This window comes from Malania oleifera, chromosome 4, assembly GCF_029873635.1.
Source record: "Malania oleifera isolate guangnan ecotype guangnan chromosome 4, ASM2987363v1, whole genome shotgun sequence".
NCBI lineage: Eukaryota > Viridiplantae > Streptophyta > Magnoliopsida > Santalales > Ximeniaceae > Malania > Malania oleifera.
This window is the reverse complement of record NC_080420.1, coordinates 25,057,341-25,073,631: the sequence shown is the minus strand read 5'-3', so window position 1 is coordinate 25,073,631 and position 16,291 is coordinate 25,057,341.

Sequence of the window (16,291 nt, the reverse complement as noted above, 5' to 3'; positions counted from 1 at the left end):
TCGCCCGTGGCAAAATACCGAAGGGTTCCACTATAGCAATTCCTTTATCGGGCGGAACAACATCGATTACAAACACTCCTTTGTTAAGGCTAGAGCCCGCCTTCTCCAAACTATATACCCTCATTTGGTCAACGATCCAACAACCTGAAATCATCCAAAATCTACAAGAAAAAACAATAGGAAGATTGTGTACAAAGAACGCTCACACAAAGAGCAAGTTCTACTCGTCTTGCACCCGTAGGGTTCCCCGTTCAACACCTTGAATTCAACAATCCCCAGAACTAAACTTCAATATTTTCACGTGAATATCATTTCTTATAATTATGAAAAGACCAAATTTGGCATAAAAAGTCTTACCTGAACTCAAGGATAAATTTCAACTCGCTTCCCCCAACGATCCGCTCTGGCAGATTTGGAGAGAACTTCCCAAGGAGCGTTGTGGTGGCCTCAGATGATCGATCTGGCGAACGACGAAGCCGAAATCGAAGAGAGAGGAAAGTGAAATTGTAGGTAGGAGAGAGAGAGAGAGAGAGAGAGAGAGAGAGAGAGAGATTTTCTGATTTTCTGCATTAAAAATATGAGTTTACATTATTTATAGAGCCGAATTCGTCGACAAGACACGTCACCTCGTCGACGAGTCCCTGAAGAGTTTCGTCGATGAACCTTCACCCCTCGTCGACGAAATTCAGAATTTCCAAAACCCACCTTGATATTTTCTCATCGACAAGACATACCCTCATTGATGAGCCCAATTGCCACGTCGTCGACGAACGCTGCTGCACCCTCTTTTTTATTCCCAATTTTCTCTCTCTTAATTATTATTTAAATACCATTATACTTCGGGTCATTACTGGGGATGTAGGCTAGTTTGTCCAAACCTCAATAGCAAATATCGTGTGTCTCTCTCTCCTTATCTCATTTAGTTTTTGCACCTTAATTTCCATATATGAATGCTTGTTCATTTACAACTATAATTATTTGCATGCACACATTTGAATTAAACAAGATATGTTGCGTGTGTATGTATGGACTTGTGGTTTAATCACTTTACATACATGCTATAATTGAAATGGGATATGATGTTGTTTTAGTATGTTAATATTCAATTTTTTGTGAATGTCATATTCATTTTAACTATTAGCGTACTTGATTCTTTGGGGGAATTGTGAAATCTTAGACAGACCCTAGGTTGTGTAATACTGGCTACGATTTGGATTGAACTGAGGAGAAATTTTTAATGCCCAATTCACCCCCCTCTTCGAATCACACCAATTACAACATATAGGATTTTTTGAAATATTAATGGCATCAGTATTATCACGTTTAATAGGCACAACTGAATATTCAAAATTAAAATCCTTAAACTGTTGTTTCATATACAATGTTTGTGCACAACAACTACCTACTGCTATGTATTCAACCTCAGTAGTAGATAATGCCACAGAATTCTGTTTCTTGGAAAACCAAGATACCAAAGATCTTCCTAAGAAGTGGCAAGTAGCACTTGTACTTTTCCTGTCTATTTTACATCCGACATAATTCGCATCCAAATAGCGAATCATCTCAAACACTGTATCTTTAGGATACCATAAACCTAAGTCTATACCTATCAAATACCTAAAGATCCTCTTAACTACTATTTGGTGAGATTCTTTAGGTGCCACTTGAAATCAAGCACACACGCAGACACTGAACATAATGTCAGGTCTACTAGCCGTCGAATAAAGCAGGCTACCTATCATGCCACGATAGTATTTGACATATACCAGTTTTCCTTAGTCATCTTTGTAGATACTAATAGAGGTGCTCATTGGTGTTCCCAATGGCTTGCCACCTTCTATATCAAACTTCTTGAGTAGGTCCTTTATGTACTTTGATTGATTTATAAATGTTCTAATTTTAGCTTCTTAGATTTGAAGACCAAGGAAATATGTCAACTTGCCCATCATGCTCATTTCCATCTTGCAGGCATTTAGCGAAGTCCTTGCATAATTCCTCATTTGTAGCACCAAATATAATGTCATCAACATAGATTTGTATGATGAGCATATCATTGTTCTTAGATTTTATAAATAGGGTACCATCCATTTTTCCTTTAGTAAAGCCATTTTCTAACAAGAAGCCGATAATTCTACTAATAAAACATCATCAATTACCAAGGAGGGTTCCTTACCGACTTTCCCGATGCCGATAATTCTACCTTTAGCATTGTCTTCAAAGGTGACATGTTCACTATCCTTTAGTGTCAACAGGGCGAACTTGGACTTGTCTCCGGTCATATGCCTTGAGCACCCACTATCCAAGTACCATTTATCTTTTGATGGGGTGGACCTAAAACATACCTACGAAAAGGGATTTAAGATGTTACTTTTGGTACCCAAACCTTCTTAGGTCTTTTTAAGTTGTTTTAGTTTCAGTTTTGACTCTCCATACCTTTTTGGTTTCAGCATTCTTTCTCTTGAATGGACATTCAAATTTTATGTGTCCCTTCTCCTTACATAAGAAACACATAGTGTGTTCATGTGCATTGATTGCAAATGTGCTTGCATAATTTTTTGAAGCTTTTACAAAGTACCCCATGTAGAGTTTCTTTTTCTTCTTATTTTCAACTCCATTGAATCCAATGCATTCCTTATCCAAAGACATTCTTTGTGATCCAACTAGTTTATCAAAATTCTCATTTCCTCTAGTAAAATTGTAAATAATTTTAGTTTGATCCTTAATTTTACTTTAAAGACAAAGTATTTTTGAATCTTTTATTCCTTAACAGTTAGCTTGTAGCTTTACTAGTTCTTTTGTCATCTGGTTTATTTTATTTTCAAGTTCATCAATAACTAGGTCCTTTTTTTTTTTTTTCAACCGATTTACATGACTCTAGTTGGTTCATTAATATTTCATTTTTTCCTTTTAGTGTAATGTTTCTTTTGGACACTTTTGTGAACCTCTTATGTAGAGAGAATAATTCAGCTTGAATTTCATTATATGAAGGCATGCTTTCATACGAGTCAATACAAGATTCATTACTTGATTCTATAGGTGAGTTTGAATAAGAGTTTACCTCGTCGTCTCTCACCATAAAGCATAGGCTAGCTATTTCTTAATCACTTTATTCGCTTTTTGAGCTACTAGAGCTGGAGTCATCCCAAGTTGTTGCTTTCATTTTTCTCCTTCTTGGCATCTTTCTTAAGTTATGGATAATTAGGCTTTATATGTCCTACTTTTTTACAGTTATAACAAGTCGAGGGTTCATTCTTTGTTTCTTTCTTGCTTGTTTCACCTTTGTCTATTTTTTACCCTCTGAATTTTCTAGCAAATCTTTTATTATTTTTGAAGAATTTTCCTAGTTGTCTAATGAATAGGGCTAAATCATCACCGTTAAACTCATTGTCCTCTTCCTCACTTGAGCTTTCCTTTGAAGCTTTAAGAGCTATTGATTTCTTTTGGTTACTAACTTCAGTAGTTCTTTCATTTATTGCCATATCGTACGTAAGAAGCAATCCTATAAGCTCATCTAGGGAAGTATTCTTCAAGTTTCTGCCTTTAGTTATGGCAGTGGCCTTAGGTTCCCAAATGGGAGGAAGACCTCTAAGGATTTTCCTAATCATCTTGTTTGTAGTGTAGTTCTTTCCTAGTGCATTAAGAGAGTTAATAATATGGGTGAACCTTATATACATAATAGTAATGGACTCCTCAGGGTTCATCCTAAAAGCTTCATACTCGTTGGTGAGCATGTCAATTCTACTATCCCTAACATCTATAGTTCCCTCATAAGTGACTTCTAACTTGTCTCAAATTTCCTTAGTAGATTTGCATCCCATAATCCTATTGAACTCATTAGAATCTAGCGCACAATATATTGCATTCATTACACTGGAGTTAATTTGTAGTTGTTTCATGTCAGTATCATTTTGGTCAACTTCATCCTTGGGAACTACTGTGTTATCTACGATCTTGGAAGGCACATAATCGCCTTGGGTAACTACTTTCCAGACTTTCCAATCCATAGCTTGCAAAAATATCCTCATGCATTGTTTCTAGAAGGTGTAGTTAACACCACAAAAAATAGGAGGTCTAGACGAAAATTGGCCTTCACCAAAAGGGGATGCACCTATGTTTGTGAAAGAGATATTTGTGTAGCTACCAGTTAGGATTTACTACAACCTGCGGCTCTGATACGAATTGAAATTAAATATGTAATCCCGAGAGGGGGGGGGGTGAATTGAGTAATTAAAAATTACTTAGCGAAATTTTAGTTTATTTTAACCCTCTTAATTTAAATCACCACAACCACACGATCACAATAAACTAATCAGCGACCATACTAAACTTTAGTTATTTTAGTATTTAGTTCTAAATTTTAACAACAATCAATGACTTTCTCAAGGAACAAATTTAGTAATGCAAGGTAGGTTATCTTGATGCTTATACTTTAATTAAACAATCAATCACAATAATTTTTCCTCAGCTAATCACACCTGAATTCAGATATCAAAACCTGTCTGATTTTTCATCCAACAACATAAACCAACTTCCAAAATAATAACTTCATTCAACCACAATCAAATCCCAATATTCAGAAAATTTCCCAATCAATGTAAAATTATACATGCAGATTATGAGGTGCTAAAATTAAAGAGATAGGGAAGAAGAGTAGAACGCCAAGTTTTTAACAAGGTTTGGCCAGTAGACTACGTCCTTGCCTCAAGCAATTCGCTTTGAGGATTTCCTTTACTACTTCGTTAAACAAGTGAAGCACCCCTCTCTCCATTCCAAGGTGGAGATCCCTCTCTAACAAGAACACCCTCTCGCTAGGCAATGATTTAACAACCCTGAATCATCAAAGTTTGCACAACATAAAAATACAATTTGCACAAGAAAATAGTTCTCAAAAGACAGAATTTGTACATATTTAAAACACAATATACTTCAGATAATCAATATAAAAGTGAAGCTCACGAATATATCACAAGTATTCTAATTGTAGGATGTGGATTTCAGAGATTCAAATCAGAATTTCGCTAAGTATTTTAGCAAGAACTCACAGTAGCTTTTCAAAAAGAATTTCAAGAGTATAACACGAATTTAGAATTGTATGTGAGTATTGGTTGCCCTAAATTACGAAAAGATTAACTTTATATAGAGTAGAAACAATAGTTACCATTTTCCCCAAGTTTGCTTCAAGTTTGGAAACTCAATCATTCAAATGTAGAAATAAAATTCGCACTCTTGTAAGTTTAAAACATCAACTTTAGTCGCCTAAACTCATTTAAAATAGCGCATGAGAATAGTCAGTAGCAGGTCAGTTGCCTGACCCCGTTGGTTTAGTTGCCTAATCCCATTTTGTTCTTTCATTAACACTGGCAATAGCATATCAGTCGCCTGATGGATCATCATGAGTCGCCTGACCAGTAAGCCACTTTGTGTTTTTCAAATTTTAATTCCAAAACTTAAATTGGTAACTTGGAAAACTTATTTTAGACCTTATGAAAATATTTTCCACTTTTTAATAGCTCTCTAAGTCCAAAATGAATTCTAAGAGCTTCAACTTCAATATTAAGAATAGAAGTAATTACATGAGACTTAACAAGATAAACCATCTAAGTTCCTAAGTCTTCATGTTTTATATCTTCAATAATCATCTAAGCTTTGATCAATTCTTTAATATTCTTCATGTTCCTTATGACTTGTAGCTTTAAGTCTAAACTTCAACAAATTTCTTCATGTACAATTACTTGACTTCATAAACCACTTGAGTCCTGAAACTTAACTTAAAAACACGCTTAGTAACCTTGATTTGTTATCATCAAAATGAGATTAAGTTTTGTTAGGCCAACAGAACCCTCCACCATCATAAGCCAATAAAGCTTTTGCTTAAGATACAGCGTAAATGACTTGGACATGTATCGGCTTTCAAGCTTAAACCAAATCGCAGCCGGTGATTCCTTATCCATGACGTTGTACATAACGTCATCGGCCAAACAATGTCGGATAGTGGACACCGCCTTTGCTTCAAACTCCTTCCAACTTGTGCCATTCATGTCATCCGACTTCTTTCCGTATAGCCTTCACCATCCCTTATTGCATTAGCAAGTCTTTCACCCTTCGTTGTTAAAGCCCGAAATTACCAGTTCCATCGAACTTGTTCACTTTAAACTTCATCAAAGAGACCCCGGTTATTGTTAAACCAATAGCTCAGATAGCACTTGTTGTTGTTTGTTCTCAAATACACATAACGGAAACACATAATCACACAGACAAATCAATCAACAACCACTAATGCAATCACTCGATGATGAAATATACGTAAGAATCAAACACTCAGTAATTAGAAGAATGAAAACCTAATCAAAAGACACAAGATTTACGTGGTTTGGCAATTTGCCTACATCCACAGGAGCGGCAACTTCGTTTTCACTATGAACAATGTAAAAGCTTGTAATAGGGTTGCAAATCAATGATTATATGCGAACCCTAAATGTAACGACCTGAAAATTTAATTGCTAAAAATATAAAAATGCTCTCTCATACAACATATGTATATATATACATTGCAACCCGCCCTAACTAGGGAATCTCGGGTGCACCTATCAATACTGGAATTAAAAACCATATAGCGGAAGATACTAAAACATAAAAAACCTTTACCAGAGTTCTAACTGTTCCCAAATACATACATAAAACTACATGTCTACATAATACAACCCAAAAAAATGACAAAATGTAAATTTGCCCATATATGCATAACAGATACAACCTAGATTGTTGAACTAGCGTCGTCACACTTTCACATACTCATACAACATGTTTCCCCTCATGACGGGTGTTGCGGCCTGAAGGCTGGACTCAATGTATGGCCGACCGATCATAACTGAGTCAGAAAAGGTAGTAAGTACGATTGTGCCTACCCTTAACTTGGAATTGCATCGGGAAAGGTCACCTGAAACTGCTTCGGATAAAGCCCCTAGAACAGCCTCGAGGTAGTACTGTACCTAGGTCTCCAATCGACTGTCCTATATCACACTTCCATCCCGTGTGATTGCACCACCTCCCAAATCTAGCTATGGTACCGTGCTTATAATACAACATCTTATATCCACAGGGTTCTAAAATCGTATATGGAAATTTACATAATGATACTAAAATCATAATTCATTTTTCATAACACTATATAAAACATAGTTGTTCATAATTCTGTCATTTTTTATCTCGATGTAAAACCGGCATATCAAATCTCGGCATCTAGTCGTCATATCAAATCTCGGCTTATAGTCGTCATATCACATCTCGACTTATAGCCGTCACATCATACTGTGTAATATCGGTTAAAACCAACTGTTCATATATGTCATTTAAAAATTGTTCTCATGCCACACAATTTTTATCTGATAAACCATAAATAAAATAAACTAACTGGGAAATATATATAAGTTGCTGAAAACACGGGTATGAGCATCTCCAGGGTTTTATTTAACTTAAACTACGTATTTTATTGAAAATAGGAGATGTTCAAACCATTCACATTAGTTTTCCCCAAAAACATATAAAAGTCAAAGCAACCATTTTCATATACCTAATTCGTTCAAAAAATCATATATACCATTTATGTAACATATATTGGAATTTAATCGATCCATATTTTGAAAATAACTTACATAATATAATCCCCTTACCTATTCCTGAAGAAAATGCCTAAAACTTTCGAAACCATGAAAATCCTAATTGCACGAATCAACCAAATATTGACGGCCTATGTGCTGGGAGAAGGGAGAGAGGACTGGAGAGCACTTGCGGAGACTTCCCGGGCTAGGGAGAGAGAGAGAATCAAAACCCTAATTTTTAGAGAGAGAGAGAGAGCAAATGAAAGTTATAAAGAAATAAACATAACTTAGTCCTTAAGTAACTCTGCGAGGCAGGAAAACCGTCGATGGTTTTTTTGAGCTTGACAAAACCATCAACGGTTTGGCCTTTAAATAGCTCTCGATAGTTTACCTGCAAGAAAACCATCATTGACGGTTTTCCTAATCCTCATGAAATCACCAACGGTTTGGTCCTAGCAAAATCCTTTTTCCTATTTTTCCTTTCCTTTCTCTTTTCTTTTATTTATTTCTTTATTTTCTTGGTTCGGGTTACTACATTCTCCCCTCCTTAAAAAAATTTCGTCCTCGAAACTTGCTAACTGATTTCCATCACATCAATTGAATTATCACTAATTTGCTGACTAACTCTAGAAAGAGTCGGCGGCCACCCACATAGTAGCCTCGTCCTAAATTTATTAATTGCCCTCACTTATGGCAGAGGAATACTGTGGTTACACGTAATGTATCAAGAGATTACAATATCCATAACAAACTCTCCTAAATACCAACCACGAACAAAAATAGCAACAATTAATAAAGCTAACAAGCCTACTCTAAGCAACCTATATACAAAACCAACACTTACCTACCGTTCTACTTACGTGTTTAGTGTTGAACCTCTTTGAACAGCTGTGGATACTTCTGACGTATCTCCGTCTCTCATTCCCATGATGCTTCATCCACATCATGATTACACCAAAGTACCTTTACAAGTGGAATCCTCTTAGCACGTAGCTCCTGCTCTTTATGGTCTAGGATCTGTACTGGTATCTCATCATATGCCAAAGTGTCCTCGAGCTCCAAAGACTCATATAACTGATCACATGCGAAGGATTTGGAATGTACTTCCTTAGCATAGACACGTGGAATACGTTGTGAATCTTAGACAGTGCTAAGGGTAATGCTATTATGTACACCACCAGACCAGCTCTCTCTAGAATCTCGAATGGCCTGATGTATCTAGGGCTTAGCTTCCTTTTTTCCCCAAATCTCATTACTTCTTTCATCGGAGCAATCATAAAAAATATCACATCACCTATCTCGAACTCCAACTCTCATTGGTGTATACCCGCATAACTTTTCTACCGACTTTGTACTGCCTTAATTCTTTCCCTGATAAGCTTGACCTTCTCAGAGGTTTGCTGAACAAGCTCCGTCCCCAAAATCTGCCACTCACCAACCTCATCCTAGTACAACGGAGATCGACACCTTCGACCATATAGTGCCTCATACGGTACTATCTCGATACTGGCCTAATAATTTTTATTGTATGCGAACTCAACTAACAGCAGGTATTTAATTCAACTACCCCCAAAATCCAGTACACACGCCCGTAGCATATCCTCTAGGATTTGAATGGTCCATTCTGATTGACCATCGGTCTGCAGGTGAAAAGAAGTATTGAAAGTGAGTTAAGATTACAATGCTTCCTATAGACTGTTCCAAAATCGAGAAGTAAACCGCAGGTCCTTGTCTGAAACGATGGATACAGACACCCCATGCAATCTGACTATCTCCTGCACATAGGGTTCTGCCAGCCTGTTCATGGAATAACTGACTTTAACCGAAATGAAATGGGAAATCTTCATCAGTTTGTCAACAACTACCCAGATAGCATCTTGTCCATGAAGTGCCGATGGAAATCTCGTGACAAAGTCCATGGAAATGTGCTCCCACTTCCACTTAGGAGTGAGAAGTGGTTGCAAAAGTCCTGCTGGCCTTTAATGCTCAGCCTTCACCTGTTGACATGTCAGACACTGCCCAACAAAATGGGCGATCTCTCCTTTCATGTTAAACCACCAAAAATATTCCCATAGATCCCTGTACATCTTTGTGCTCCCTAGATGCATTGTATATAGAGAACAATGTGCCTTTTCCAGGATGGTCCTTTTAATATTAGCATCATTTGGTACGCATATCTTGGTGTGAAATCTCAACATCCCGTCGTATGAGACATTGAAATTTGCCTTCAATCCATTATGTACTTCATTCACAATCTCTACTAGCTCTGCATCTTTCGTTTAAGCTATCCTGATCCTTCCTAAAAGGTTAGTCACACTACCAGACTAACAATGAATGCTTTGTGATTTTCTTTCACTAACTCCACACCCAACCTTTCCAGGTCCATCTTGGATCGATGCTGAACTATAATTGCTGAGATAGACGCACTCATTGACTTTTTACTCAAAGCATCAGCTACCATATTAGCCTTTCCTGGGTGGTAACTGATAGTACAGTCGTAGTTTTTTATCAACTCAAGTCATCTTTGCTGCCTCATGTTCAACCCTTTCTAAGTGAAAAAGTACTTAAGACTCTTATGATTAGTAAAGATCTCGCACCTTTCACTGTACATGTAGTGTCTCCAGATCTTTAATGCATAAACTACTGCTGCCAATTCCATGTCATGCGTTGGATAGTTCTTCTCGTACTCCTTGAGTTGGTGAGAAGCGTACGCAATAACCTTTCCCTACTGCATTAAGACACACCTAAGTCCTTTCTGAGATGCGTCACTGTAGATCACAAATCCATCCTCTTATGATGAAATGGTCAACACTAGGGCAGTAACTAGTTGTTGCTTCAGTTCCTAAAAACTTTGCTCACACTCACCATGTAATGACCCAAAGAATAATGGTATTTAAATAATAAAGAGGGAGAGAAATGGAAACAGTAACAGAAGGAGGCAGTTGACTTTGTCGATGAACACTCACTTTGGGATGTAATGATCCTAGAGAATTTATCAGATCCTAATCGACGAACATAGGGGATTCGTTGACGAGGGTACAAGAGGGCCTCATCGATGAAGACAAGTTTCGTCGGCGAGAAAATACCAAGAGCGAATTTTTGGAAGTGTAAAATTCATCGATGAGGGTGCAGGTTCGTTGACGAACTTTCTACAGGACTCGTCAACGAGGTGATGTGTCTCGTCGACGAATCTAGCTCTATAAATAGCTGAAACTTGGATTTTTACGCAAACAATTCATAGAAATTCACTCCCTCTCTCTCTTCTCCAGCTCCACCTCCATCTCTTTTCCATTTCGGCCCCGTCGTTCGCCGGATCGACGATCTGAGGCCACCACGACGCTCGTGGGGAAGTTCTCCCTAAGTCAGCTGGAGCGGATCATCAGTGGGATGAAGTTGGATTTCATCCCAGATTTAGGATAAAACCTTTTTGTTGAAATTTGACTTTCCAGCAGTTATAGGAAATGTTGTAGACGTAAAAATAGTGATATTTTGTTCTGGGATATATGGTTTTCAAGGTATTGAGTGGAGAATCCTGCGAGTGTAGGACCCATCACGGTAGAAGGATTTTAGCAAAAATCAGGTAAGGGAAATATGCTATGTTAGGCAAATTTGGTATGATTTTTAGTATAGTATATATATTGATACCAGATTATTATTCACAATAGAAATTTTTAAACAATATATTAATTATGTTAAATGTTTTAAAATTACTGTGTGGCATGAGATTATGAATATAACACAGAATCATGTTTACGGAATGAGTATTGAAACAGGTTTTACAGTGTTTTCAAGTTTATGTTTTACAGAATATACAAACAGTAGATATGTTTTACAAAAATTGCAGAATACCATGATTATACAGTTTTACAATACCCTAACATATAGTTTTACAGTCTATTTCAGAGATACAATTAATATAGTTACAGTTTATTACAACGTCATGGTTAATACAGTTATAACAGAATCATGGTAAAACAAATAGTTGTATATAGAATTGTACTATATAGTATCAGACCCTGTTGGACCATACAGTTTACAAAGTACGGTACCATTGCTACATACAGTATAGAGTGCAACCACATATTCAAATAATACGTGGTATGTAAGTTGATCGTATAAAGCCCACGAGTGGACAGGCTCCCCACTAGATATGGGTTGAGGAGGGCTGATGAGACTGGTGGAGTATAGTGGTTTATCTTGGTCAACCAACTAGGGTAGATCCCACCTATGGGTCGGACAACCCTGTTATGAGGGGTTGAATCATGACATACAGTTATCCACAGGGAAGTTTTCAGCTATTAGATGTATATACAGTTTTACAGTAACAGTGGGGGTACTTATATATAGTAGAAGTATTATGAATGGAAAACTTATAAAAACATATATGTTAAGCAACATAGGTACAGGTGGTGGTTTTATATGTTATTCGTACGTGTATTCTCATATCCAGTTATACATGATTATTTAGAAACAGATCTTTAAAGTATTGTAACTCATTTGTCATACACTAGCAATAGCATATTTCGTCTTACTGAACGTTGTCTCATCCCATTACTTTAACATTTTTCAGGTGATCCAAGTAGGCGAACAGATCAAGCTCGCAGATAAAGGGGCCTCAGTACTGCCTTGTCAGTAAAGTGAATATTTTTTAGAGTATCTATGTATAGCCCTAGCCCAATTGAGGGTATTTAGGGAAAAAGTCATATATGTATATTTTGGGGACACATTTTAGCACTCTGGTATTGTATATTTTCTTGATTGTGTTTATATGGATTCCGCTTCTTACTGCTTAGGTTGATGGTTTGGTTTAATCTAGTAGGTACTAGAGCATTATAAATCTTACAGTGTATATAAAAAAAGACAATCAAACAGGAAAATAATTAGCAGGTCGTTACACACCAGTCCACTCAAACTTTATGTTCTTCCATGTGAGTCGTGTTAGCGGACCTAATAGTCTAGAAAATCTAACTACGAACCAGTGGTAATATCCTGCCAGACTCAAGAAACTTCTAATCTCATGCACGTTCTTCGGTCTCGCCCAATCAACTATCGCTTCTATTTTGCTCGGGTCAATTGAAACACCTTCCCTGGACACTACATGTTCTAGAAATGCCACTTGCTCCAACTAGAATTCGCATTTCTTGAACTTTGCAAACAACTTTTTTTCCTCTGAGTACTAGAAGTACCAACCTCAAATGAGTTGCATGCTCCTCAAGACTCCTCAAATAAACCAGGATGCCATCGATGAATACCAACTGATCGAAGTACTTGTGGAATACCTTGTTCATCAGGTCCATCAATGTCATAGGAACATTGGTCAATCCTAAAGGCATAACCAGAAATTTGTAGAAGCCATACCTAGTACAGAAAGTCATCTTTGGTACATCCTCTATTTTAACTCTCACCTGGTGATATCCGGATCGCATATCGATCTTGGAAAAGACCTGTGTGCCCTGTAACTGGTTGAACAGATCATCAATTTGGGGTAATAGGTACTTATTATTTATTGTCACTTTATTAATCTCTCTATAGTCAATGTACATCCTCATCAACCCATCCTTCTTTACAAACAACACCGGTGCTCCCTAGGATGATACGCTTGGTCTGATAAACCCCTTGTCAAGAAGTTCCTACAGCTGCTCCTTCAACTTCTTTAGTTTAGTTAGAGATATTTTGTATGGAGCCTTAGAAATAGACGATGTCCTTGGAAGCAACTTAATGGCAAACTCCACCTCGCGATCAGGAGGCAATACTACTAAGTCCTCTAGGAAAACATTTGAGAACTCCCTTACCACGGGGATATCCTCCAGTTTAAGTTCTTCCCTCGGTGCTTCTTTTACAAACGCTAGGTACCCTTGGCATCCCTCTAGGAGTAACCTCTTTGCTTGAATGGTTGAAAGAATGCGTGATGCAGAGTGCACACACGACTCGACAAATATAAACTCCTGGTCCTTAGGAGGTCGGAGCACTACTTCCTTCCAGTGGCAGTCAATACTCGCATGGCTAGCTGCTAACCAATCCATCCCTAGAATGATATCGACCATGCATGTCAAAGATAATCAAGTTAGCAGGCATCATTCTCCCCTGAATCTCCACTGGGCAATCTCGGATCACTTTACTACAAACTACCACTAACCTTGTTGGTGTGATGACCTCTAACTCGGCATCTAACAACTGTGTTTTTGCCCTGCACAATTTAACCAATCCCTGAGACACGAAAGAGTGCATCGCACCTAAATCAAACAATACTACAACACAATTTGACAAAATGAAAATAGTACCTATCACCACATCGTTCATGTTTACGCATCTCCCTATATAAGCGAGTACACCCGCGCCTGGGCGGTGCCCCTCTGGTGACCACATTGGGATGCCTAGTTACCACCCCGATATTGATGTTGTGGAGGTGTGAAATTCAACATCGCATGACAATCTCACGCCAAATGTTTGAGTCTACCACACCAGAAACAGCCACCTGGTCCGCCCCTACACTCTCCTGAATGCCTCTTATTACACGTAGGACAATCATGGTATGATGGGATACCCTGAAATGCTTTACCACCCATCTCCCGTCACTGACCTTTGCCTTTACCATACCTCCCCCAAGGATCCTACCTCGCACCTGCATGAGAACTCAAAGGCATCGACCTCTTCTTCGGGCTCTGAACCTTCACATCTCCCTATAAGCTTGTCTCTGCCACAGTGGCCTTATCCACCAGTGTAGAGAAATCTTGCACCTGCAACACAGCCACCTACTTTATAATCTTCTGTCTTAGACCCCTCTTGAACTTCCAAGCCTTTGTGGACTTATCAGGTACCATATAGGGAGCAAAACGTGACAACTCCACAAATCGGATGGCGTACTGCTGAACAGTCAATTGTCCCTAAGTCGGGTTCAGGAACTCCTTTGCCTTTGCTTTCCTAATAAAGTTTGGAAAATACCGATCAAAGAAAACTTCTCCAAAGCGATTCCACGTCATCACCATCGGTATCAGTCTCTGCTCCTCTAGTAGCTTTATTGTTTCCCACCATCTCTCGGCCACTCTAGTCAGCTTAAACGTAGCATAGAATACCTTTTGCTCATGAGTGCATCATAGTACAACCAAGATCTTTTCGATTTTTCAAATCTAATTCTCCTCAAGGATCAAGTTGGTACTTCCCGCAAAGGTAGGAGGCTTTAGTGAACTGCTTGATAGAACCTCCCAGCTCAGTAGTGAGACAATCCTACCCTTGAGAACTCCGCATAACCTCAGCCATAAACTGTTGGGCAAAATATCAAAGCGCCATTGTAAAATTGCTGCCACCCTTATGGGCAGCCCCCTCACTCCTACTCCCTTCAGTGATAGCGTTACTGTATCTGGGATCCATCTTGAAGATAGAACCAAAATGAATTTAGAATTTTAATATCCTAACATGTCTGGTGCAATTATAACACTAAAATGCTCACTTTAAATAAATTCTAAATATCGGCCTAAATCTTCTCCCCTAATTTATGACATACTTTGTCAATTTCATATTCCTGTTCTACTTTTCAAGTTTTTGCCACTCCGCTCGAAAACAAAACCATCAATGGATTGCCGTGGTTTTTTGAACCCATAAACTGATTTAGAAAACACAGAAGTCTATCAAGAGATTTATGCCTCTTGGATTACGAAGCAAAACTCAACATTCCTATTCTACCAATTCCTATCCTCATCTTACTTAAACCTATACTCTGGTAAGATCATCCGACATAGTCTACATAATCTAGCAACCTAGGCTCTTATACCACTTGTAACGACCCGAAAATTTAACTGCTAAAAATATAAAAATGCTCTCTGATACCATATATATATATATATATTGCAACCTGCCCTAACTAGGGAATCCTGGGTGCACCCGTTATTACTACAATTAAAAACCATACACCAGAAGATGCTAAAACATCAAAACACTTTACCAGAGTTCTAACTGTTCCCAAATACATACATAAAACTATCTTTCTATATAATACAATCCAACAAAATGACAAAATGTAACAACTGGTGGCTCACCAGCTCTGTCTATCACCCCTAAAAGTCTAATCCCTGCCTCGTAGTAAGTTAGGCACGGTTCCCTGAAGGACCTGAAAAATGATTTGTATAATGGGGTGAGACACTTCTCATTAAGACGGATTATATTATTATCAGTGTGTGGCTAGCATGAGTTCCCATGTGAATATAAAACTTCCATTATTTAACTGTATATGAAATGACATTTAAACTGTACTGATCTATAATACTGAAAATACATAAGTTCTGAATAATAAATTGTCGGTTCAATATAACCCATTTTATAGTTAATTTGCCCATATATACATAAAATATACAACCTAGATTGTTGAACTAGCGTCGTCACGCTTTGACATACTCATACAACATGCTTTCCCCTATGACGGGTTATGCAGCCTGAAGGCTGGACTCAGCATATGGCTGGCCGACCATAGTTGAGTTAGAAAAGGTAGTAAGTACGATTGTACGTGCCCTTAACCCGAAATTGCATCGGGAAGGGTCACTCAAAAATGCTTCATATGGAGCTCCCGAAACGACCTCGAGGTAGTACTGTACCCAGGTCTCTAATCGACTATCCCGTATCACACTTCCATCCTCGTGTGATTACACCACCTCCCAGATCTAGCTACGGTACCACGCTTATAATACAACATCTCATATGCA